A 24,649-nucleotide genomic window follows, 5' to 3' on the forward strand; every position below is an offset into this window, starting at 1 on the left:
GCGCTGGGTTTGGTGGTTGGGTGGTTATTTTCTTCTTCCTTCTTCTTATTCTAGCGCGCTAGGTTGTTGTAAATGTTGGGGAAGAGAAGTAGTTTGACAGAGGAGAGAGAAAAAAGAATAAAAAAGTGATTTACATGATGAACAGTAACCGTGCATATATGCACAGTTACTGTTCATTTACACAGTCATGGTGTATATTTGCACATTTTTACAAAGACTGATATGGGCGTTTTTTTGGGTTAGAATGTGTAAAATTGGTACTTTTTTCTATTTTAGAAGATTATAGAAGAGCTGATGGGGTTGCTCTTACCAACTTTCTCCTTCATGCAATCAATGTGGTGAAGGTTTGGAAATATCTATTCAAGGTAGATTGTACAATACTTTCACGTGATTACATAATTAGCATGCATTATTATTATTATTATTATTATTTGGAGAAACAATTGGCATGCCTTTGACAGCAAACAGAAGAAAAATACAAACTACATCACAGTACATTTAGCATGGTCCATTCCAATAGATTTGAAGTACACTAATTAGATTACAGAGGGAGAAGTATAAAGTTCATAATCAATGACAATGCTTTCCTTGCGTCCTATCAATTCAATCATCCTTGCTAGCAACACTGATAAATGCTTTGATTTCAGTCCTCCCTATTGCAAACCAGCAGAAAACCATCAACACAAGTTATTAGACAAAAGTGGGTCTAGAAATGGACTTACATCTAATTACAAAGATTGTATTAGAAAAATGCATATTGACTCAGCCAGAACCACTTCATCTTCTTAAGTAAAGTGACATACATATGAAATCAACCAATGGTAAGTCCAAGACCATGCATGTAGGATACTATGCAGACTTCGGAAAATTTGATCAAGAAGAAAGTTAAACATAGAAAATACATCAATTTGGTTATAATAAATATTTGATAACTGTTAAAAGTATTATCCTTCAAAATTTTGGAAAAAAAAAAGTATACATATTTAAGATTATACATAACATATATAATCTTAAATATGCTAGGCCATCTGCAGAAGCCCAACGGATGGTCCTAATATGGTGGGGCTAATGAAAGAAGAATATAGGCAGTTTCAGTTTGTGGCATGTCACAAAGAAGGGCTGTAATGCTAGTATTCTAATTATTTCTGTTATAAAAAAAAAAGAGGTAGCTAAGGGGAATGACCCTGCCCCTGAAAACAAAACAAAAAAATCACGATATGGATCGCTGTGTAAAATCAAAAGTTCAAAGTAGCACGGCACACAAATTCAAATAATAAATATAGCTAACAAGCACAGAAACATAGATCTACAACTAGAAGCAACTAATATAGTTCACAAAAAATAAAAACAGAACAGCTTTTTAAATTTTAAAATAGCTGTTAGAGATATATATTAGACATATTAGCCCAATGTAATAGGCCCAAGCCCAGTCCTGCTTGTACTAGTAGTCTAGGGTTTAGTCGTCTATATATACTCATGTTATGGCTCATTGTAACACAGGTTATTGTACTACACTCTTATACACAATAAAGATGTAGCCCTTTAAGGGATTCCTCCGTGGATGAAAGCCGTCAAGGCTGAACCACGTAACCCTCGTGTTCTTAATGTTCCTATTATATGCTTCCCCTTCCGCATCCACTCTAACATACACAATATGATATAACACATCGCGTTGCTAATATTCATCATGGTATCAGAGCCAAACTTCGTTCTTGGCATCAAACAAACATCTCTAGCAAGCAAAGAAGATTCTCATGTGCACACCACCATCAAAAGTCACATGCTTGTCGGCTGGATCTAGACTCCACAGCATCTCGCAGCCGCCATGGCTCACTGCTGTGTCCAAATCCTCAAGCCCAAGCAATCCGTGTCTCTCCCTATCAGATCTGCACAAATCAAGCCTCGCCTGACGAAGCCAACACCACAAACGTGCTCCACGGCATATCGCGACCAAAACCTAGAAACCCGACCTCCAACGGCAGCCGCACGCGCCACCACGCGCGACCAATGGCTCCTGGAACTCTCACACGCGCCGTCGAAGATTCTCAACTCCCAGGCTAGATCTCAGTCACACGCGCCGCCAATACGGCCTTTTCATCCACCGATCTACTTGACCTGAGAATCTGGTGGTCATACGACTCTTCACGCGCCACCACGCGCTAGCGCAGTTTCTAGCGACTTCTCCACGCGCCGCCGTCGATTTCACAGGGTCAGATTCTCCTATGGTTACACGCGCCGCCATGACGGCCTCGTAGCTCGCCGATCTGCCAAACCACCGAAGTCCGAGCATCAATCTCCCTTGCACGCGCCTCCACGCGCCTTCGGAAAATCCAGACACGCGCCGGTGGAATAGAACACGTGCCGAAGAGCTGCTGCTAATGACGTGTGATGTCACCGGATGACGTCACCTATCCACGTCAGCATGCCACGCACGCCCTAGTCCACGTCATCAGCGACATGTCATCAGCCACGTCAGCAGTGTCGTCTCGTCAGCACCACGTCGTTGACCCAGACCACCCGGATCTGACCCGTGAGCACTTTGACTGTTGACTTTGACTCTGGACCAGTTGACTTTGACTTTTTGCGTTGACCTTTGACCAAAAGTCAAAATTTTCAAAATGGCCTATCTTGCTCAGATTTCGCGTAGATTCCGATTTTGGGCTCCGTTTCTGCATTTGAGACTCCGAAATTAGTCAATTGGCACATTCTTCATTATGGTTTCTTTAAAGACATTCTTCAAGACATCTCCAAGTGATCTTCTCATACTTATCCAACCTCAAGCCTTCATCGAGCTTCCGCCTTAAGTTTGAGGGAGGGTGTTAGAGATATATATTAGACATATTAGCCCAATGTAATAGGCCCAAGCCCAGTACTGCTTGTACTAGTAGTCTAGGGTTTAGTCGTCTATATATACTCATGTTATGGCTCATTGTAACACAGGTTATTGTACTACACTCTTACACAATAAAGATGTAGCCCTTAAGGGATTTCTCCGTGGATGTAGGCCGTAAGGCTGAACCACGTAACCCTCGTGTTCTCAGTGTTCCTCTTCTATACTTCCTCTTCCGCATCAACATGGTATAACACATCATGCTGCTAATATTACTAATATATTCCTCAAACAAATATCTCTACACAACAAAGAAGATTCCCACATGCACACCACCATCATAAGTCACACATGCTTGTCAGCGGGATCTAGATTCCACAGCATCTCGCAGCCGCCACGGCTCACTGCTGTGTCCAAGATCCACAAACTCAAGCAAACCGTGACTTAACTTATCAGATCTGCGCAAATCCAAGCCTCGCCTTACGAAACCAACCACAGACGTGTTCCAAGATCTCTCGCGACCAAAACCCAGAAATCCGGTCACCCAAAGACTTGCCACGCGCCTCCACGCGCTGCAGAAGCCTCCGGAAAATTCCCACGCGCCGTCTCAGATTCATCAATCTCCCTTGCACGCGTTTCCACGCGCCTTCGGAAGTTCCAGACACGCGCCGGTGGAATAGAACACGCGCCAAAGAGCTGTTGCTAATGACGTGTGACATCACCGGATGACGTCACCTATCCACGTTAGCATGCCACGTACGCCCTAGTCCACGTCATCAAAGACACGTCATCAGCCACGTCAGCAGTGTCGTCTCGTCAGCACCACGTCGTTGACCCGGACCGACCTGACCCAGACCACCCGGATCTGACCCGTGAGCACTTTGACTGTTGACTTTGACTCCGGACCAGTTGACTTTGACTTTTTGCGTTGACCTTTGACCAAAAGTCAAAATTTCCAAAAGGTCCTATCTTGCTCAGTTTTTCGCGTAGATTCCAATTTTGGCCTCCGTTTCTTCATTTGAAGCTCCAAAATTGGACAATTGGCACATTTTTCATTGTGGTTTCTTCAAAGGCATTATTTATGGCATCTCCAAGTGATCTTCTCATACTTATCCAACCTCAAGCCTTCATCGAGCTTCCGCCTTGAGTTTGAGGGAGGGTGTTAGAGATATATATTAGACATATTAGCCCAATGTAATAGGCCCAAGCCCAGTCCTGCTTGTACTAGTAGTCTAGGGTTTAGTCGCCTATATATACTCATGTTATGACTCATTGTAACACAGGTTATTGTACTACACTCTCATATAATAAAGATGTAGCCCTTAAGAGATTCCTCCGTGGATGTAGGCCGTAAGGCTGAACCACGTAACCCTTGTGTTCTCAGTGTTCCTCCTCTATGCTTCCTCTTCCGCATCTACTCTAGCATACACAACATGATATAACACATCGCGTTGATAATATTTAACAATAGCAAAAACAATTAACAACTAAAAAAAAAAAAGAAAAGACTAGCAGATCAGAGAGGAAACAGGCACCGTACAACAGATCAGTATGAGAACAAGTATTAGGCCTCTGTTTGGTAACTGAGAAATTGCAATCCATCTCCTTCTTTCTCGGTGTCAATATCTCTCTCTATCTCAGTCTCAGTCTCAATCTCTCTCTCTCTCTCTCTCTCTCTCTCTCTCTCTCTTTCTCTCTCTCACAGTCCCTCGCCGACTCGCAATCTCTCTCTCTCCCCTGCCGATCCGACAACCCCTAACTCTTTCTCCTTCCCCCTTTCTTTCACCCTCAATTCCTCAGGTAGGGCTCAATCGTATTGTGATTTTTTGTTTTGTTTTCAGGGGTAGGGAACGACGGTTTTTTCTTTTTTCTTTTTTTCCGTTTTTCTTAAGGGTAAACTATATATTTAGTCCCTATCTTTTATAGCATGTTTCAATTTAGTTCCTAACCTTTCAATCGTGTCAATTTAGTCCCTAACCTTTCAGTGTCATGTCAATTTAGTCCCTATTGTTATATCTTTGATGAAAATTGGTGACATGTTAAATAGTCAAAATAAAATTTTAGTGTATTGTCATATCAATGAAAGTTAATTTTTTATTTTGACCATTAGACGCGTTATCAATTTTCATCCAAAAAATAACAGTAAGGACTAAATTGACACGGTACTAAAAGGTTAGGGACCAAATTGACACAATTGAAAAGTTAGGAACCAAATTGAAATATGATGTATACGATAGAGACCAAATACATAGTTTACCCATTTCTTAATTACAAAAAAAAAAAAAAAAAAAAAACCCAAAACTACGTCATTTTGGTTAGTAAACGGAAAAAGTTAACAAAAGCCTAATGGAATACTTAATTGACAAAACTTGAAACTTAGAAAACTAAAATGACAAAACTAAAACTTAGAGAACTAAAATGATAAAAGATGAAACTTAAAGGGTCAGTTTTGGATTTTAGCCAAAGTTTTACACTAGTATTCCAATGTTATATTTATGAGAAAGTTTAGAGACAAAACTTTAGTATCACAATTTTTGTTACAACTCTGAAGTGGTTGACTAAAGTAGTAGAGAAAAAATAGTGAGTATGTGAAAGTGATTGTCCAAACTCATAATTGCCAACTTCCAAGCTGTGGTATAAGTTCGAGCAAATAATGTGTTAGTAGAAGAAAGGTATATTTATACATGTAATCTTTTCCACAAGTGTATAAAATCAGTAGTTTCCACTCAAATAAAAATAAAAATAATTATTTCATATAAATTTATTGACAGAAGACTAGGAAGCATAGTTTTAAAAATCGGACCGATCGGTGAAATCGGGAATCTGACACCAATTTGGTCTAGTAAAAACCCCTAAAACCGGTATAAAACAGGCCAAAAATTGAAAAAAAAAAAAAAAAAAATAGAGAACCAAGACCAAAAACAGTTCTTTGGTCGTACTAGTTTTTAAAACCATACTAGGAAGTGAATGACATATCAGTAACTTAAAAAGGAAGAGCTCAAAAGTCAAAAGTCACAAAGGCAGCAATGCAAGTAGAGGAAAGGTTATTCTACAACTTGTTAAACCATTTCTTTAAGCATGGGATTGTTAGAAATATGATAATCATTGTTGTAATCCCTTTAGTTAGTTAGTTGAGATTATGATGAGTTAGTTAAGATATATAACTCATTTAACACATGGATTAATTTAGAGCACATGTTGAATTAATTAGCTAATTATCTTATGCCAAGTGGGCCAATAAGATAGGAGCTAATCTATAAATACTAAGTGTAATTCAACGGTAGATGTTGAAGAATAAACCAATTAATTGTTTAGTGTATTTCCTCTCTTTTAATATTTTTCTATTGATGGTGACTACCTCAAATTAAGTCAATTCTCCTATATTCTCCTACAATTCCTATCAATCTCCACTAGGAATCGCTAGGTTCCTAACAAGGATCAACAGATGTTATTAGTCTTTCAAGATAAAATTCCCGATTACAACTTCTAGTTCTACGAGGTCTCACTTCACTATTACAATTTTGCTTATTTCTTTCCCTAATATCAATTATCAATTAACAAAGGAGACCCCAATTATAAGATAAAGAAGCCATGTGGACACCCCACAACATGTCCCCAAATAAACACTTAAGATTCTCCAAAACTTTCTGGCATAGCTCCAACTAGTACCCTCAGAAAACATTTTACAAAACGACATAACTCACAATAAGCTCCTCCTATTCTCTTGGGAAAAAATGCATTTTATATAAAGGAAAGAAATTGCCAGCAAATCCGAACAAAACTGGCTTGCTTGAGTTGTGCGTATGTTCTCTAGAAAGAAAACCATATAAAGGCATAAACCCCAGCATTTTCTCACTTGTCCAGTTTGTATGAAAAATATAGGATGAGAAAACAAAATTTATATGTTTCAAAGGGAACCTAGAAAGTTAAGAACTCAAGAACTAAGTCTTGCACCACTATTTCAGCCCGTATTAGTAAAGCATTACAATTTTCCAAATACAAATATTGGGGATTTGTCAAGTTTCCTTACAGCCATACAGAGAAATAGTCACATACAAGAATAAATTTTGTGCTGAGTACAACAATAAAGATAATCTGACCAGCAAAAAATAAATAATAATTAAAGATATTCAATTAATAAAAGATAATCCATCAAATACAAATATTTTAAGGATAGAAATAAAATATACTCAACTAGAGCTCAGTTGCCACAAACACCCAACAAGAATTCTAGACAAAAACTTCAATTTTAAAATCAAATTGTTTAAATGAAACAAAAAATAATGACCTTAAGTTTCTTATATTAGGATCCCGAAAAACAAAAAGCCCTCCCATAAAAAGAGCCTAATTCAACTGTTACAAACTCAATACAAAATCAAAAAACCAACGAGCAAAATTTCCACTGCTTTCTAATAATCCAAACTGAACTAAATCAGCAAAATTCATCATAGCCTCAAAGATTAACAAAAATAAAACTGAACTAATGGTTAACTCAATTTTCAGATTTCAAAAGGTTATGCAGTGAAGGGAAAATATGATCAAATGCTCTTTTTTTAATTAGTTAATTTATTTATATAGGCCCTAAGAGAAGGCGACCTCTACGGGAAAAAGGGCCCAATGTTTTTCTTTCTGTTTGATTTTATGTTGCAAGCATCTATTGTATTCTTTTATGGAAAATTGTAGTAAGTACTACAAAGGGAGCAACAAAAGTTCTAAGTTTACCCTCCAACATTATTGAACAAAAATGATGAGCACACAATTAATTTCACATTTCTTCTCACCTGCTAGCAATTTGACAATTTCTCCTCCCCAACAAAGTCCAATAACTTCATCTTACGCACTATCCAGCAACTAGACAAAACAAGAATCACAAATTACTGAACTCAAATGGCCCTTTGTCACAGATTATTAAAAAAAAAAAATGCAAGTATATGTCAATGAATTTAAAGAGAAAAAAAAAATAAAAAAAAAAGCTACAAAGGAGTTCTATAAGAGAGAGAGAGAAAGATGGTTACTTACACAAAAATCAGAATTATTAGCCTTGCAGATTCATCAAAAAGCTACCACTTTCACTGGGATTCCTCTTGCTCGCAATCAGAGTTGCCTTGTTCATGTGTGCTTAAATTCCCAAACCAATTTCCCAAACGCGGAACGAATCTTTCAATTAGATTAGGGAGTTATATCCTCTTTGGATCAGGTATGTCTGTGTCATTAGATGTGCCTTGTCCACTAGGTCCAGCTCCATCCCCATTAGATTCATCACAACTTCGCTTAACTTTGGTATCTTTTGCTGAATTATCTAAGTCATCCTCATAAGGAGTGATGCTGTAGTTGTTGCCCCTAGCCATTTGTTTGAGATCTTCAATGTCTTGCTCATATATCAAACAGGCCCCGCATTTCGTAAACTCCATACCTGGACTGGTAGATTGAAATCCAACCAGAATATGGCTGAATTCATTAGCATTAACTTGATTCAATTCTTTTATCCAATCCTCTTCGAAATATTGGAAGGGATAATATTCCAGCCAAAGGTGATTTGATTCAACATTACCAAACTCTTCGGTTAAAGAAATGCCCCATGTGGTATATTGATATTCATTGGCTATAACAAAACACCAAAGCTTATGCGTAAATTTAAAAAATCCCATATATTCAATTTCAAGTTTGTCAAGTGGATGATGCTGGCGAAATACATAAGCAACACACACAGCAATTCCTATCAATTTGTCATATAATAAATCTGAAGGTACTTGCAGTTTCAATGAAGGCCCCACATTTTGGTGGCTAAACCATTTTGGAATTTCATCTCCATGCATCTCGAAACCATATGTCCACAGCTTTGGATTACAGTTTCTCTGAAATATACAAATCATGATGATTAGAACTTCACATGAGAGAGAGAGAGAGAGAGAGAGAGAGAGCGAGAGAGAGAGAGAGAGAGAGAGAGAGAGAGAGAGATACCTAAGTGATATAATGCCATAGCATTGTTAACAACAAATCACCATAGCCTTGATTGTCAATCAATTTGACACAATTGGTAAGACAAATATCCGATCGAAAATCATCTTCTGGTCTTAATAATAATGTTTCCAGTGAGGTACACTCCATTGCATAAATATGCTTAATATTTAATGGAAGTTCTGGCAATGATCAAACACCAGTGCAACCACACAAATAAAGTTCTTCCAAACTAGATAGTTGAGTGATACTTTTAGGAAGGTAAGCAAAATTATTTCCTATTAGACTTAATTTTAATAAAGACGACAAGTTGCAAAGAACATCAGGAATTGCTTGAAGATTGCAGTAACTAAGATCCAGTTTGGTCAAAGAGCACAAGCCTGATAAACTATGGACTAACATTCTCATGGGATTTGGACTTCTTCTTGGCATTAAAGGAAAACTAAGAACTTTATTTGAAGATTTAGGTGATACCATTCACATCCTTTAAAAGGTACTGCTCTAAGATTTTTTAAGTGACCAATGGACGAAGGTAGACTTGTTATAGTAGTTCCACCCAAACCTAGCTCCTCCAGGCCTTCAACATTTCCCAAGATCTCTGGCAATTCATCCAATTTTGAGCATCCAGATAAAATGAGAGATTTTAGAGACGTCAACCTACAACAAGCAATAGGAAGAATTGAAAGGTTTTTGTTGTCTCTTAAATTCAATATAACAAGGCTAGTTAAATGCTCCACAGATATTGGTAGATCTTTTATTGAAGTCTCATTCAAATAAAGTTTTAACAAACGTGACATATTTCCCACAATCTCTGGAAACTTCTTCAATCTTGAACAACCACCAAGATCTAAAATTTCAAGAGCATCCAAGCCAATCTTGTTTGGAAGTCTTTTGAGACATTTGCAACCATTCAGGTCCAATCAAATAAGTTGTTTGAGATTTCCAAGAGATGCATGGATATACGACAGTCTTGTACATCCTCGAAGAATCAAATGCTTAAGATTTAGGGCTCCACTGAGGTCTGGGGTCTTAATCAAGTTTTGAGACTCACTTAGGTCAATGAGTTTTAACTCATCTAAAATCTGTTATAAAATAATATTTAATTAGATAAACTTAAGCCTTAATGAAAACGAAGAAAATACACATTTGCAAAAGTGAAAAACTTACCAAAATCCCTTTCCATAATTGTCTAATGCCACTGCAGACCATTCTCAATTCAACAAGTTTGTTTGGTTGAAAACTAGTTGGGATGTAATTTAAAGGATATCCATGCCAATTTATAACATGTAACTCATTAGAAAGATAGTTGAGACCATGCAGAAGTTGCACATTACATCTAATGAGGTCTTCTGGAGGTTGCACATCTAAGAATGCTTTCCCAATTTTGAGAAATCTCAAATTTTTCATCTTTGAGAATGCTTCAGCATTCAATTGTTCCTCTTTATGAACAGGTATTATTAGGGCTATGCCATCAACTACCTCTATTCCCTAATAACAAAAAATAATGAAATTAGAATAATTGGCAATTTCTTAGAAAAACTGTAAGAATATATGTATTTCTAAGTTTAGGTTTAGACTAGTCAACTTACACTATTATTATTCAATACATGATGAACATCCTCATAGAACCACAACCTACTACGCCCACCACGCTCTTCAGGGGATTCATGAAGAACAATTTCTTGACCCATTTTTTGTAGCAAATCATGCATCCACAAATTTCTATCGTCATCAACAGTTATGAGAGATTCTTCCATAAGAACACCAATATTGTAGTCCGGATGGTAATGAAAACCTTTTAGTATATCTCTAATGCAATCATTGCTCTCTCCTTTGAAAATACATGCAATATCTAAAAATAATTTTTGCTGCATATCCGTTAGCCCATTATAACTTATTTAAAGTATATCCAAAATGTTTTCATTAGGTTCTGCTTTTAGTTTTTGTAAGACATTTTCCCATTCATTAATCTTCTTATCAAACAAAGAAGAACCTAAAACTTTAAGAGCTAAAGGAAGGCCTTTGGTGTAATGCATAAATTTCTTAGACAAATCCATAAAGTTTTCTTCAGGACGAGGTTTCTTAAAAGCTCTCCAACTAAAAAGTTGCAAGGCATCATCTTTATTCAACCCCTTAATTGTATATATATATATATATATTTATCATTCACACCGCATCTTCTCAACAAATGGCTATCTCTACTAGTTACAATGATTCTACTCTCTAGACCAAACCAATCATGCCTCGCAGCTAATGCTTTTAGATGTTCATCTCCATCCACATCATCGAGGACAATCAAAACCTTTTTATTATGTAGTATAGTCCCTATAACATTGATTCCTTCATAAAAGTTGCTTTTGTAAAAAAACTAGACCTTGATTTTTAGTTTTTTCTTTAACGTTTGCAATAAAGCTACTAGCTTCAAAATTACCCGAAATTCTTTTATAAATTTCTTTTGCAAGAGTCGTTTTGCCCATTCCACCCATCCCTCAAATCCCAACAAAGCGAACATCACCCAACCCTTCACCTAAATATAAATCGAACACTTCCTTCACGCAGGGGTCTATTCCAACAAGTTCCTCGCAAACACTTGGAAATTCAAGATTCAACTCACTAAATATCTTTATGAGGATTTCATGGATAACTATTGAATCATGCCAGTAAACAAGAGCGCAAAACAATAATTTTGTTGAGATAGAGTAAAGTCACATTTAGAGACAAAACATTCAACATAAGTACAATCTTAGCTACGTTCACTAGTAAAAGGAATCTTTTAAAAGTGTAAAATAAGACACCTTGGACGGTGAAAATGGCCAGATACCACCATTTTCAGAAATTTGTAGCAAAAAAGTATTGTTTCGGAATTAGGGAAATACCACTTTTATGGTACTCGAGTTTGGCAAAATCGAGTACCATTTGGAACTCGACTTTAAGAAACTCGAGTTCCTAAAAGTTTTGCCACCGTGGCACTGCTGAGGTGGAAATTGGGCGATTAAAAAAAATAATGTGGTACTCAAGCTTGGTATACTCGAGTACCATGCAACACAATACTCGAGTATACCATGCTCGAGTACCTTTTATAAATAAAATGCTGTTTATTTTATTTCTACAGTACTTGAGCTCACCAAGCTCGAGTACCTTGTAACTTCCTTTTTTTTTTTTTTTTTTTTTGGGATTATCGATAAATAAACATAAACATAAAATGCTGTTTATTTTATTTCTATAGTACTCGAGCTCACTAAGCTCGAGTACCTTGTAACTTTTTTTTTTTGGGGGGGATTATCGACAAATAAACATAAACATAAAAATAAGTAGCTTTTTTATGTTTTTATTTATTTAAATAGAAGCATTATAAAATATAGAGATTTTAATTTCAAAATATGAATTTAATTTCTACATTAAGTAAAACTGTTCACTGTTTTCTCGTAAAAATTGTTCACTGTTTTCTGCATAAACTATTTCTAGCGTTCTGCATAAAATTATTTTCTATTCAGCAATATTTAAAAAATTGTTCACTCTCTTTTCTACGTAAATTATTTTCTGTTCACTATTTAAAAAATTGTTCACTGTTTTCTCATAAACCACCTAGTGAAATCGTGTTTTCTAAATTTAAACGCCAAATCTGAATGCTTTTTCATGTTTGAATTTCATAATAATCGAATTCATTTTTCTGTATTGATAAAATCTATTTCTATATTAATAAAATTTGCACTCTGCACATCATGTTTACTGTATATTCAAATCTGCTTACTACATTCATAAAATCTATTTTTTGCATTAAGTAAAACTGTTCACTGTTTTCTCATAAAAATTGTTCACTGTTTTCTGCGTAAACTATTTCTAGCATTCTGCATAAAATTATTTTATGTTCAGCATTATTTAAAAAATTGTTCACTCTCTTTTTTGCGTAAATTATTTTCTGTTCACTATTTAAAAAATTGTTCGCTGTTTTCTCATAAAACACCAAGTGAAATCGTGTTTTATAAATTTAAAAGCCAAATCTGAATGCTTTTTCATGTTTAAATTTCACAATGAACAAATTTGTTTTTCTGCATTGATAAAATCTATTTCTACATTAATAAAATTTGCTCTCTGCACATCATGTTTACTGTATATTCGAATCTGCTTACTGCATTCATAAAATCTGTTTTTTGCATTAAGTTAAACTGTTTACTGTTTTCTCATAAAAATTGTTCACTATTTTCTGCATAAACTATTTCTAGCATTCTGCATAAAATTATTTTCTATTCAGCATTATTTAAAAAATTGTTCACTGTCTTTTCTACGTAAATTATTTTCTGATCGCTATTTTCTCATAAAACACCTAGTGAAATCGTGTTTTCTAAATTTAAAAGCCAAATCTGAATGCTTTTTCATGTTTAAATTTCACAATGAACGAATTTGTTTTTTTGCATTGATAAAATCTATTTCTACATTAATAAAATTTGCACTCTGCACATCATGTTTACTGTATATTTGAATTTGCTTATTGCATTCATAAAATCTATTTTTTGCATTATAGACTTGATGGCTCGCTCTTGCGCCTTCCCCTTTAGATGCTTCCTAGCCTTTTGGATTGCATGAAAACGGTCTAATCGCCTTTGCATTTGATTATTCTCTTGTTCAAAACGAGCAAGTATGCTGGCAGGTTTATCTCTAGGTAACTCGGCTGAGCGTGCCTTAGGAACTCGTAACCCATGCCATCAACAATACACCTCCAACTCACACCTCTTCTCTTATAGGGTTGACCATGGTGGTTCTGCTACGATGAACTCTATTGTGGTGGTATCTGTACTTAGTTTTGTAGGTTTGCCGACCATGATGTGCCCGACGCTTCCAAGACTCTCATACGTGTATATTGGCATACTAAGGAAATCTCTCTTCTTTCCAACCCATTTCTCTCCATAGTGGTTTGTGTATGTCTGTAGTTGTTGATCTGCTGGAACTTGTGATAATCCATTTGTTGAAGTAGATCTAAACTTGTTTCGCATTGTACGATTTGATGTTGATGTGTTGCGACTCATAACTTAGTCAATCTACGAAGTTAGTAGGGTAGAAATAAGATCATTATTGTGGTGTATTTATAACCTCATTTCATGTTCCAAGCATTATAATTTCAGTTATTAGGGCTTGTCATGTCAATACAAGCTGGAAAAACACTACATGAATAGGATTTTAAATGTTCCCAATGTCACAGTGAGATTTGAAGATGTAAGCGGTAGTTGTAGTGTTCTTGAACAGAGCATCATATTTAATTGACACAGTGCTATGTCCCTGGCGCCAAGGTAAGATTATTCATATATTTAAGTATTCTTATGAATGTGGATGATATGACTGGACGGTGTGTGAAATCGTGCCTAGCTGTTGAGCAGCACGTGTGAAACAGTGGCGTCTATTGGTGCATGTGATTCGTATAACTACAATTGGTGCTACAACAGTGGGCTGGTGACGTGTCTTCAAAAAACTACTCATGCCACAGTTGGTGCTACATCATGTTACTGTATATTCAAATCTACTTACTGCATTCATAAAATCTATTTTTTGTATTAATTAAAACTGTTCACTGTTTTCTCATAAAAATTGTTCACTGTTTTCTACATAAACTATCTTTAGCATTTGCATAAAATTATTTTTTGTTCAGCATTACTTGAAAAATTGTTCATTGTTTTTTCTGCATAAATTATTCACTATTCATTAGGTGTTTTATGATTCGGATGCTCTAATACCAATGACTACCCAGGAGAGAGCATAGTAGTAATATGGAAGAATAAACAATGATAAAGTAGATAATAAAGAAGTAAATAGCAAAATAGATATATTCAAAATAAGGTTAAAATGAAGTATGGAATATGAAAACAGAAACTAGTAAAATCTTACTTGAATAAAAACTTCAGTCTTTGATAAACTTGAAAACAAACTGTTGTCTTTGATACAAGCTTGAAAATAAAACTGTCTGAAGAGAAAGGTTACTAGATTACAAGATGGGGAGAGAGTACAAAATTCTTTCTGAGGGAGAGGGAAGGCTATTACAAAAGGCTTTCTAAAACTTGGAACTTAAAATTATGTAATAATAACTCATTTAGTTATAATTTCTCAAAAATATATATAAAGAAAATTCAGGATTAAAGCCATGCAACGCATGGAACTTTCACTAGTATCTTTTATAAATTTAAACATTATAAAATATTTCATCCACACTTTAAGGGTATCATTTGATTCATTTCTTTCAATTTAAATTTTGAACGAATCCTTCTATATATATATATATATATATATATATAATCTTTCTATTACATTCCTTCCAAAATGGCAAAATGATAGATAGTTTGATAGCCATCCAAACGCATCACAAAACAAATATATTTTTTTTCTTTTTTTTTTATGAAAAAAAAAATTCTTTTAAACAAAAATATTTTAAATATCATAGGACATTTCACTTTTGTTATGTTTTTAGTTGATAACACTTCTATTTCTTGCAAAGTGACATTGTCTCCAAGTTCTTGTTCCACGTGTAAGAGACAGTTTATTTAATTCAGTGTTAACTATAGCTATGTATCTTGTTAGACTTTGTTTCATAAAATTGCTAAAGAAACATGACTTTTTCTATACCTCTTATTTCAAATTTAATTGACTTTCCTCTACTAATGGTTACGTTCTAATGTCAACTCATACTTTTGATTGGAAGATTACTGCATAAATTAAGCCTATGTGAGTGGACTCTGATTGGACCAGATATTGTGTACTGTTCCCCATTCAGTAATCAGCTAGAAAATCTTTAGGTTTCTAAAGCATGGAAGCAATAGGCAGTAGAAATCTAAAAGAGACATTTAGCACTTGTGTTGCATTAAATTTTGTAGAAATACAATGTAGCTTAGTATGAAAATAATACACATGAAAAATACTTTAAAAAAAATCATGAGAATGGCAAAATAATGTAATTAAAAATGTGCAATTCCTAGTGTTTGTACAATGCAATTGTGCAATACTAATGATTAGGTACCCAGGCCATGAGTAGGAAAGAAGTGGCTGCACAATCTGCAAGCTAGCCAGCTTCAAAAGACTACAATGGGAAGTGTATGCATCCCTATAGAAGTAGATTTGTTACTTGCAAAGCTTGAAGGTAGGCAAATAGACGGACACAATCACTCAGCTACTTGATGCTCTAGAAAGGTAGATTGCATGGCTAAAAGTAGATTTTATCAATGCAGAAAAACAAATTTGATTATTGTGAAATTTAAACATGAAAAAGCATTCAGATTTGGCTTTTAAATTTAGAAAACACGATTTCACTAGGTGTTTTATGAGAAAACAGTGAACAATTTTTTAAATAGTGAACAAAAAATAATTTATGCAGAAAAGAGAGTGAATATTTTTTTAATTAATGTTGAACAGAAAATAATTTTATGCAAAATCGTAGAAATAGTTTATGTAGAAAATAGTGAACAATTTTTATGAGAAAACAATGAACAGTTTTAATTAATGCAGAAAACAGATTTTATGAATGCAGTAAGCAGATTCGAATATACAGTAAACATGATGTGTAGAGAGCAAATTTTATTAATGTAAAAACAGATTTTATCAATGCAAAAAAATAGATTCGATTTTTGTGAAATTCAAACATGAAAAAGCATTCAGATTTGGCGTTTAAATTTAGAAAACACAATTTCACTAGGTGTTTTATGAGAAAACAGGGAACAATTTTTTAAATAGTGAACAAAAAATAATTTTCGCAAAAAAGAGAGTGAAACTTTTTTAAATAATGCTGAACATAAAATAATTTTATGCAGAATGCTAGAAATAGTTTATGTAGAAAACAGTGAACAATTTTTATGAGAAAACAGTGAACAGTTTTACTTAATGCAAAAAACAGATTTTATGAATGCAGTAAGCAGATTCAAATATACAGTAAACATGATGTGCAGAGTGCAAATTTTATTAATGTAGAAACAGATTTTATCAATGCAGAAAAGTAGATTCGATTATTGTGAAATTCAAACATGAAAAAGCATTCAGATTTGGCGTTTAAATTTAGAAAACACAATTTCACTAGGTGTTTTATAAGAAAGCAGTGAACAATTTTTTAAATAGTGTATAGAAAATAATTTACGCAGAAAAGAGAGTGAACAATTTTTTAAATAATGTTGAACAGAAAGTATTTTTATGCAGAATGCTAGAAATAGTTTATGCAGAAAACAGTGAACAATTTTTAAGAGAAAACAGTGAAAGTTTTACTTAATGTAGAAATTAAATTCATATTTTGAAATTAAAATCTCTATACTTTACAATGCTTTTATTTAAATAAATAAGAACATAAAAAAGCTACTTATTTTTATGTTTATGTTTATTTGTCGATAATCCAAAAAAAAAAAAAAAAAAACTACAAGGTACTTGAGCTTGGTGAGCTCGAGTACTGTAGAAATAAAATAAACAGCATTTTTTTTATAAAAGGTACTCGAGTCTGGTATACTTGAGTATTGTGTTGCATGGTACTTAAGTATACCAAGCTCGAGTACCACATTATTTTTTTTAATCGCCCAATTTCCACCTCAACAGTGCCATGGTGGCAAAACTTCTAGGAACTCGAGTTTCTTAAACTCGAGTTCCAAATGGTACTCGATTTTGCCAAACTCGAGTACCATAAAAGTGGTATTTTCCTAATAAGTTCTGAAACAGTGCTTTTTTGCTACAAATTTCTGAAAATGGTGGTATTTGGCCATTTTCACCCACCTTGGACATTCTAACTTGCTTATCATAACAATTCTTAAGGAAACTAAAACTATAAAATGGAGGTAGGCTTTATAGATTCGACAAGTCATTTGTAGAATGTGGATTAGCCAATTTTGTGTCTATGTTTGTCCATATTGGGTGATTTAGTAAGTGACTACCATGTGGTTCTTCAACCAAAGTCCAATTTGAGCTTATAATTTCCTAATTTTGTAATATGGATGGAACAAAGGAATTAATGATGGATAGAATTATTCTAAAAGAAATTCTTACTTTTCCTTTAAATCCCATCCAGCGAGATCACCAATTTTTGTCAAAGTAGTTTTCCACGTTTGCACATTCCCTATATTATCCTGGAGGTGCACTTCATATTTTGCAAAGGCATTTGCAAAAGTCCCCCTCTGATGACGCACGTCATTAGGAACTACATAGTGGAAAACTGGCAGAACTACCAACCCCATCTTCTCCATGCACTCAACAATCTTTGCTAGTTCAATCAAGCACCACTTCGAAGAGGCATAGTCCTTTGAGAGAATAACGATAGCAACTCTTGATTCTTCTATTGCTTTCAAGAGTTTTGAAGTATTGATTGCTCCCTGCTTGAGTTTTTCATCAACCCTAAAAGTGGATATGCGTTTTTGTTTCAAACCAAAATACAGATCGTTTGTAAAATAAGTGCTCTCACCTTTGAAACTAAGAAACACATCGTGTGCCCACCTAGGGGTAGAAGAAGAAGATGGTAATGATGAAGTTAAAGCCATGAGAGAAATGGATGAGCTTGAACCGTGAGCAATTTTAGTTTACAGATACAGAAAATTATAGGTATGACTGAAGAAAGCTTGTTGAAATAACACTGGGCAGTGGAGTGGACTATAGCTAAGTGAGACAAATTAAGTTTCTAGCATTCATGAATCATGAGTCAACAATTCATTTTCTATGTGTAAGTGGCCGTCCTCATCTTCTAGTTATCTTCCTGGCCCAACAACTACGTAAATTTAAAAGTAAATTGTTAAACTGTATTATTTGGTTTATAATGGGGGACAGGCATATAGAATTTCTGTGCAATATCACATGTGGTGGGTTTGTGAGAGTGAGAAGATGCATGGTATTGGTGGGGTTCGTGTACTACACTTTCTCTTTTTCTTCTTCTTCTTCTTCTTTTTGTGTGTGTGTGTGTCTAAATGAACAACTCTTTATTGAAAGAGTGGATATCTTTTTGTCCTAACTAGGTATAGGATACTTTAATTTACATCAGAAAAAAGAAAAAAAAAAGAAAAAAAATGATACTTTAATAAGTTTGGGTTTGGGTCATAAACGGGTCGACCCAAAAATGACACGATAAGAAATGTGTCATAAGCGGGTCAACTTACATAACCCGCAATAGACACATTTGACACGCCAATTTATTTGTGTCAACCCAAAATGACCCACTTAACACAACTCGTTTAACTCATATAACAAATAAATATTTACTTTATTTTAGATTTGTCAAATATCTTTTATATCCAACATATATTTTAAATTTAAAAAGAAAAGTGAGTAATTACAAAAACTTACAAGGGATATAATTGGAAATTGAAACTTTACAAATCCTAGATCTCTAAACCTTACAAACCCTAAATCTCTAAACCTACTTATAAATATCTAATTTTTTTTTTCAGATGTACTACTCACTCTACTATATGATAGGCTCAAATCCAATTCTCAAACTCAAAGTCTCAAACTGGTTATTGCTCTCTCTCTCTCTCTCTCTCTCTCTCTCTCTCTCTCTCTCATGTGTTTAGTGAGTTTTAGAATTAAAGAAAACCGTTTTCTTGGTGTTTCAAAATTTTGCAGTAATTTTTTCTGCATAATGTTTTTGTTCTATAAACTTTAAACCCATGCGCCGTTATTAATATATGAGATATATTAATTGTTGATTAAGGCCATGGTTGTAGCTTTTATCTTGTGACATGTGTTTTCTTTTTTGGTGTTTGTATTAGTGTTGGACACCGTCTGCATATCTTGCAAGTAGATCTGATGGGTATTGCTTTTAAAACTATTAAGGCATGATCATATTTTGTAACTACTAATACTTATATATATTTTTTTTTTGACATAGAACTTGCACAAATGAAATTGGATGAGCTTGTGGAAGATGTTATGAATTTGGACATCAACAAAGAATCTATGGATGATAATCGTAGTCATAGTCAGGATTAGTCTACTGTTTGCTCCAATTCTTTCAATATTGATACTTAGCATTTGGCAAGTTCCAAAGATATTATATTTTTGTTGAACTATGTTATTTCATTTTTGTTAAACTATGTCATTTTGAATTTTGGGTTGAAATGTGTGCACTTCTTTTAGAGTGTAAAGAACTTATTTCTAGATGAATATTATATTTTTGTTGAACTATATTATTTTGAATGTGGGTTGAAGACTTGAAGTGTATGCACTGCTTTTGAGATGTATAAAAAATTATTTATAGATGGATGTTATATTTAATATTATGTAGGTTGAAATGGGTTGTGTTACATTCATGTCAACCCAACATGACTCGTTTATTAAACGTGTCAAATGGGTTAGGTTAGGTCAACCCGCCTTATTAACAGGTCAGGTTAGGGTTGAAGGATCATGACACGATTATTAAATGGGTCGGGTTAGGGTTAAGCCATTTAGTCAAATACCCTACCTCGACACAACATGAACCCAACACGCTAACCCGAATTGACACCCCTACTGAGAAACACATTGTGTGCCCACCACGGCACCACCTAGGGTTAGAAGAAGAAGATGGTAATGATGAAGTAAAAGCCATGAGAGAAATGGTTGAGCTTGAACAGTGAGCGCGTTTAGTTAACAGTCACAGAAACTTGTAGGTGTGACTGAAGAAAGCTTGTTGAAATAACACTGGGCAGTGGAGTGGAGTGTAGGTAAGTGAGACAAATTAAGGTTCCGGCATTCATGAATCATGAGTCAATTTATTTTCATTGTGCAAGTGGTCCTCCTCATCTTCCAGGTATCTTCCTGGCCCAACAAGTACGTAAATTTAAGAGTAAATTGTTAAACTATATTATTTGGTTTTTCATTCTCAAAAATAAAAAAATAAAATTTGGTTTTTAATGGGGGACAGGCATATAGAATTTCTATGCATTGCATGTGGTGGGTTTGTGAGAGTGAGAAGATGCATGGTATTGGTGGGGTTTGTGTTTTTTTTTTTGGCTAAATGAACGACTCCTTATTGAAAGAGTGGATGTCTTTTTGCCCTAACTAGGTATAGGATACTTTAATTTACATCAAAAAAAAAAAAAAAAACTTTAATAAGTTAATATTATCAATGATCATTCACATTATTAAAATCATATAATATTTATTGTTTAAATCTAATTCAACAGCCAAGAATCTTGTAGTTCGATTAGTTGGCACTTGATAGTGTTTTCAATAGTCATATTCTTAATTCAAATCCCCTCTCTCCAAACTATAAAATTATCAAAAAATCTCATCCCATGATACTAGATACTTTTGTCAAAGCAACTCTCTATTAGTACACATCCTTTGTGTTTTTTTTTTTTTTTTTAAACACTCTTCATGTAGTGGCAGCTCAAGACCTAGCGTAAGGATCCTGTTTATTAAAAAAAAAAAGCTCTACTTACTTTATAAAAAAAGCACTACTCCATTATAAAAAAAGCCAAAATTTATAGAGTAATGCTATAGAGATACAACTTTTATTACATAGTGTTTACAATTTTTTTTTTTTTTTTGAGAGAGTATTTACCTATGGCGTCCGCTCCTTATGATAACTCTTTATTATCAGACCAAGACACCAATCAATATTTGGTGTAGGCCAAAATTGAATCCTAGATATTTTATTTAACCATAAGAGACTTCACTAGTTGAGCTAACTGGAACTCACTAATGTTTACAAATTGATGTGTCACAATCACAATTAAAAAAAAAAATCAAATGGTTATTTTTTAGGTGATTGAAGTCTACCAATCACATCAATTGTCACATCAATTTGTATACTTTACACAATAAATTTTTTTATGTATCTTTAACATGTTCTATAAATATATGATTATATGTGGTTAAAAAATGATTGTGCACTATTTTTTTCATACCTCCAAAAAATCTCTAAAATATTAGACTAAGTGTGCATTTGGGTAAAGATTAAAAATTAAAATTATTTCACTATTCAGCTTATTTTTGCTACTATTCATGGGTCCCACTGCACTTTTTGGCACTATTCATAGGCCCCACTGTACTATTTCAACTAATTTTTCCCCTTATCTACAGTACATTCAGCAATAATTTTTCAATTTCAGCAAAATAAGCGGTATCCAAATCCACCCTAATAGAAACTTAACCCAATTGAAAACCATAATTTATATGGAAAAAAAAAAAGTTTTGAAATTTCAATTATTGTAAACTAATATTTTACATGGTAGATTACTAGATTGTTAATGTTAGCAACCTAATCTCTCACATAGCCATATACCAAACAATCTCCAAGAAAGCCACTATAAACTTACCAAACAATCCCCTCTTTCTGCGTTGTAGAAAGGTGACCTTTTTTTTTTCTTGGGAGAAACAAGACGAGTGACTTCAGATAAACAAATTAAGCTTGTTTGACGGGTGTGAAAAGCACAAATGCTTTGAAAGAGTGAATGTCTTTTTGTCCTAACTAGGTATCTCGTTGTGTGTGTGTGTATATATATGGGGACAATAGGATACTTTAATAATGATCATTCACATTATTCCAATAAAATAGTACTTATTATTTATAGCGTAAATCTAATTCAACGACCAAGAATCTTGTAGTTTAATCTTTTGGTACTTGATAGTGTTTCTAATAGTAATATCCACAATTCAAATCCCCCTTCCCTTAATTAAAACACAGAGGATGTGTATTGATAGAGATCTTTTGATTCAAAAGATCTCATCCCATAATTCCAGCAACTTTTTCCGAAGAAACTCTATTAATACACATCCTCTATGTTTTTTTTTTTTTTTTTCTTTTAAAAACTCTTCAATTCATGCAGTGGCAGCTCAAGGCCTAACTTAACCTAAGGCCCCTGTTAATTTAAAAAATAAAAATAAAAAATAATGTTCAACTCACGTTATAAAAAAGCACCACTCCATTATAAAAAGACCCAAAATTAAAATAATGCTATGTTATGTATATACAACTGATGTGTCACCAATAAAAAAATTAAATTAAATTTCATTCATTATTAAGCCATTAAAGTTGTATATTTTACACAATAAATTTTTAAATATCTTTAGCATGTTCCATAAATACATGACTATAAATGGTTAAAAAAGGATTGTGCACTATTTTTCTTACCTCTAAAAAGATCTCTAAATTATTTGGAAAGAAATATTTTGAGACTTTAATTTTTGTAAACCAATATTTTACATGGTTGATTGTTAACGTTAGCAACCTAGTCTCCCACATGGCCATATACTAAATAATCTCTATCTCTTTTATAACACCAAAATAAAAATTTATAAAGATTAAAAAAAAAATATATATATATATATATATATTCAATTAGGAATGAAGCTAAAAATCCAATAAACAAATTAGAGGAGGAGAAGTTGGGGAGGTTGCTTTAGTGATCAAGGAATAAACCACTATAAACTTACTAAGCTTTGCTATATTGTATCATGTACCAAGTAATTCCCCTTTCCACGTTGTGAGAAAGGTGGTCAAGATGAGTGACTTTTAGGTGAACAAATTAAGCTTGTTTGACACATAGTTATGAACAGCATAAATGGTGATGTGGAAGGCATTTTATGCTTAAGTAGGTGAAAAGAGGATGACAAATGCTACCATTGGAGAAGCTACTATAAATATTGTATCACTATCATGTACCAAGGTTTGGATTAGCGGTATATGCAAGTAACTCCCCTCTTTCCGTGCAGGGCCGGCTGAATGGTGGAGCAAGAAATGCGGTCGCCTAAGGCCCCAAGTGAAAAAAAGGCCCCCAAATTTTAACCAATAGGGTTATTTATAATCAATAAATAAAATAATTTTTTTTTCACTAGATGAAAAACAAATAAAAAAATAGAGAAAAATGCAACGTCCACAGTATTTTTCACAACACTTTTACAACTAATGCTAAGTAGAAGGTTGTTACAGTCTATTGTTGATGGCAAAAAAATAATTATAGTGATATTTTCAAATAGAAAACAAAAAGCAGTTTAAAATCTAGGATTTGTTGTAAAAAATATTGTGAATGTTGCACTTCTAAAAAAAAAGAGAATAATAATAAGAGTTTAGTTAGCAAACTTTTACTAGTTTTCATCTAAGTCTACCACTAACACCACTGTTTTACTTACCACTATCAATCTACCACATCAACAACTATGAAAAATTTTGTCAAATTTTTTCTGTCAATAAAATTTCTAAAAAAAGAAAAAATTCTATGTAGTTCATGTTAATTAGTAGTAATTTTGCATCTAAAATAAGATGATCAATTTTCGCCTTAGGCCCCTAAATGCATCAAGCCACCCCTGTTTCCGTGTTGTTGAATCCACTGGACTAGCTCGGCAAACCGTGATCAATTCAATTGTATTAATTTAGTAAGAGTCTTAGTTTTTCTTGAGTGTGTGTTAAGCTCCATTCCAGACCAAGAAAAACAGAAGTTTATGTGATATCGAAACCACTTGACACCAACTCAATCGAACGAGAATCACTTATCTCAACCTATTGATGCAAAAGTCTTGACTTATAAAAAATTCTGCATAACAGAATCCAAGTATGTTTCAATCAGCCTAGGGTTTAGTGGTTTTCAAGTGAATGTATAAAAGTGACCCTAGGACACATATTTCAAGACTTTGTAAAACTGTGTGGTGTACACAATCATAGGAGATATTTGGGTACTCTCTAAAGCATCAATTGGAGATCCAAATTCATGATTTTGAAGATCTAGTGATCAAGATGAAGTTATTGCATTCGATAAAAAAAGAATTGTTGGAGTTAATCTTCAAATGGGTACTTGGAAGTCATGCGTGAGTGTTCACGTTCAACAGAGTTCATTTGTAGAAGAGTCAATCAATTTAGAGCTACATGTGGTCACTTTACTAAATAACACATATGATAGTAATAGATTTAAAGTTAAGCCTATTGTATATATTTAAATTTACATA

At 33.9% G+C, this 24,649-nt stretch overlaps 1 long non-coding RNA gene and 1 pseudogene across 1 annotated transcript; both read right to left on the reverse strand.

The window, feature by feature from the left end:
• Nucleotides 1-467: 467 nt before the first annotated feature.
• On the reverse strand, nucleotides 468-4,699 carry LOC126700133 (uncharacterized). Its single transcript, XR_007647032.1, has 2 exons — nucleotides 4,371-4,699; nucleotides 468-653 (listed from the first exon to the last, which is right to left on the reverse strand). It is a non-coding gene; the product is annotated as an uncharacterized LOC126700133 (long non-coding RNA).
• A 5,968-nt stretch (nucleotides 4,700-10,667) lies between these two features.
• On the reverse strand, nucleotides 10,668-18,273 carry LOC126701230 (TMV resistance protein N-like; annotated as a pseudogene).
• Between the last annotated feature and the right edge of the window lie 6,376 nt (nucleotides 18,274-24,649).

This window comes from Quercus robur, chromosome 9 (assembly GCF_932294415.1).
Source record: "Quercus robur chromosome 9, dhQueRobu3.1, whole genome shotgun sequence".
In the NCBI taxonomy this organism is placed as follows: Eukaryota; Viridiplantae; Streptophyta; class Magnoliopsida; order Fagales; family Fagaceae; genus Quercus; species Quercus robur.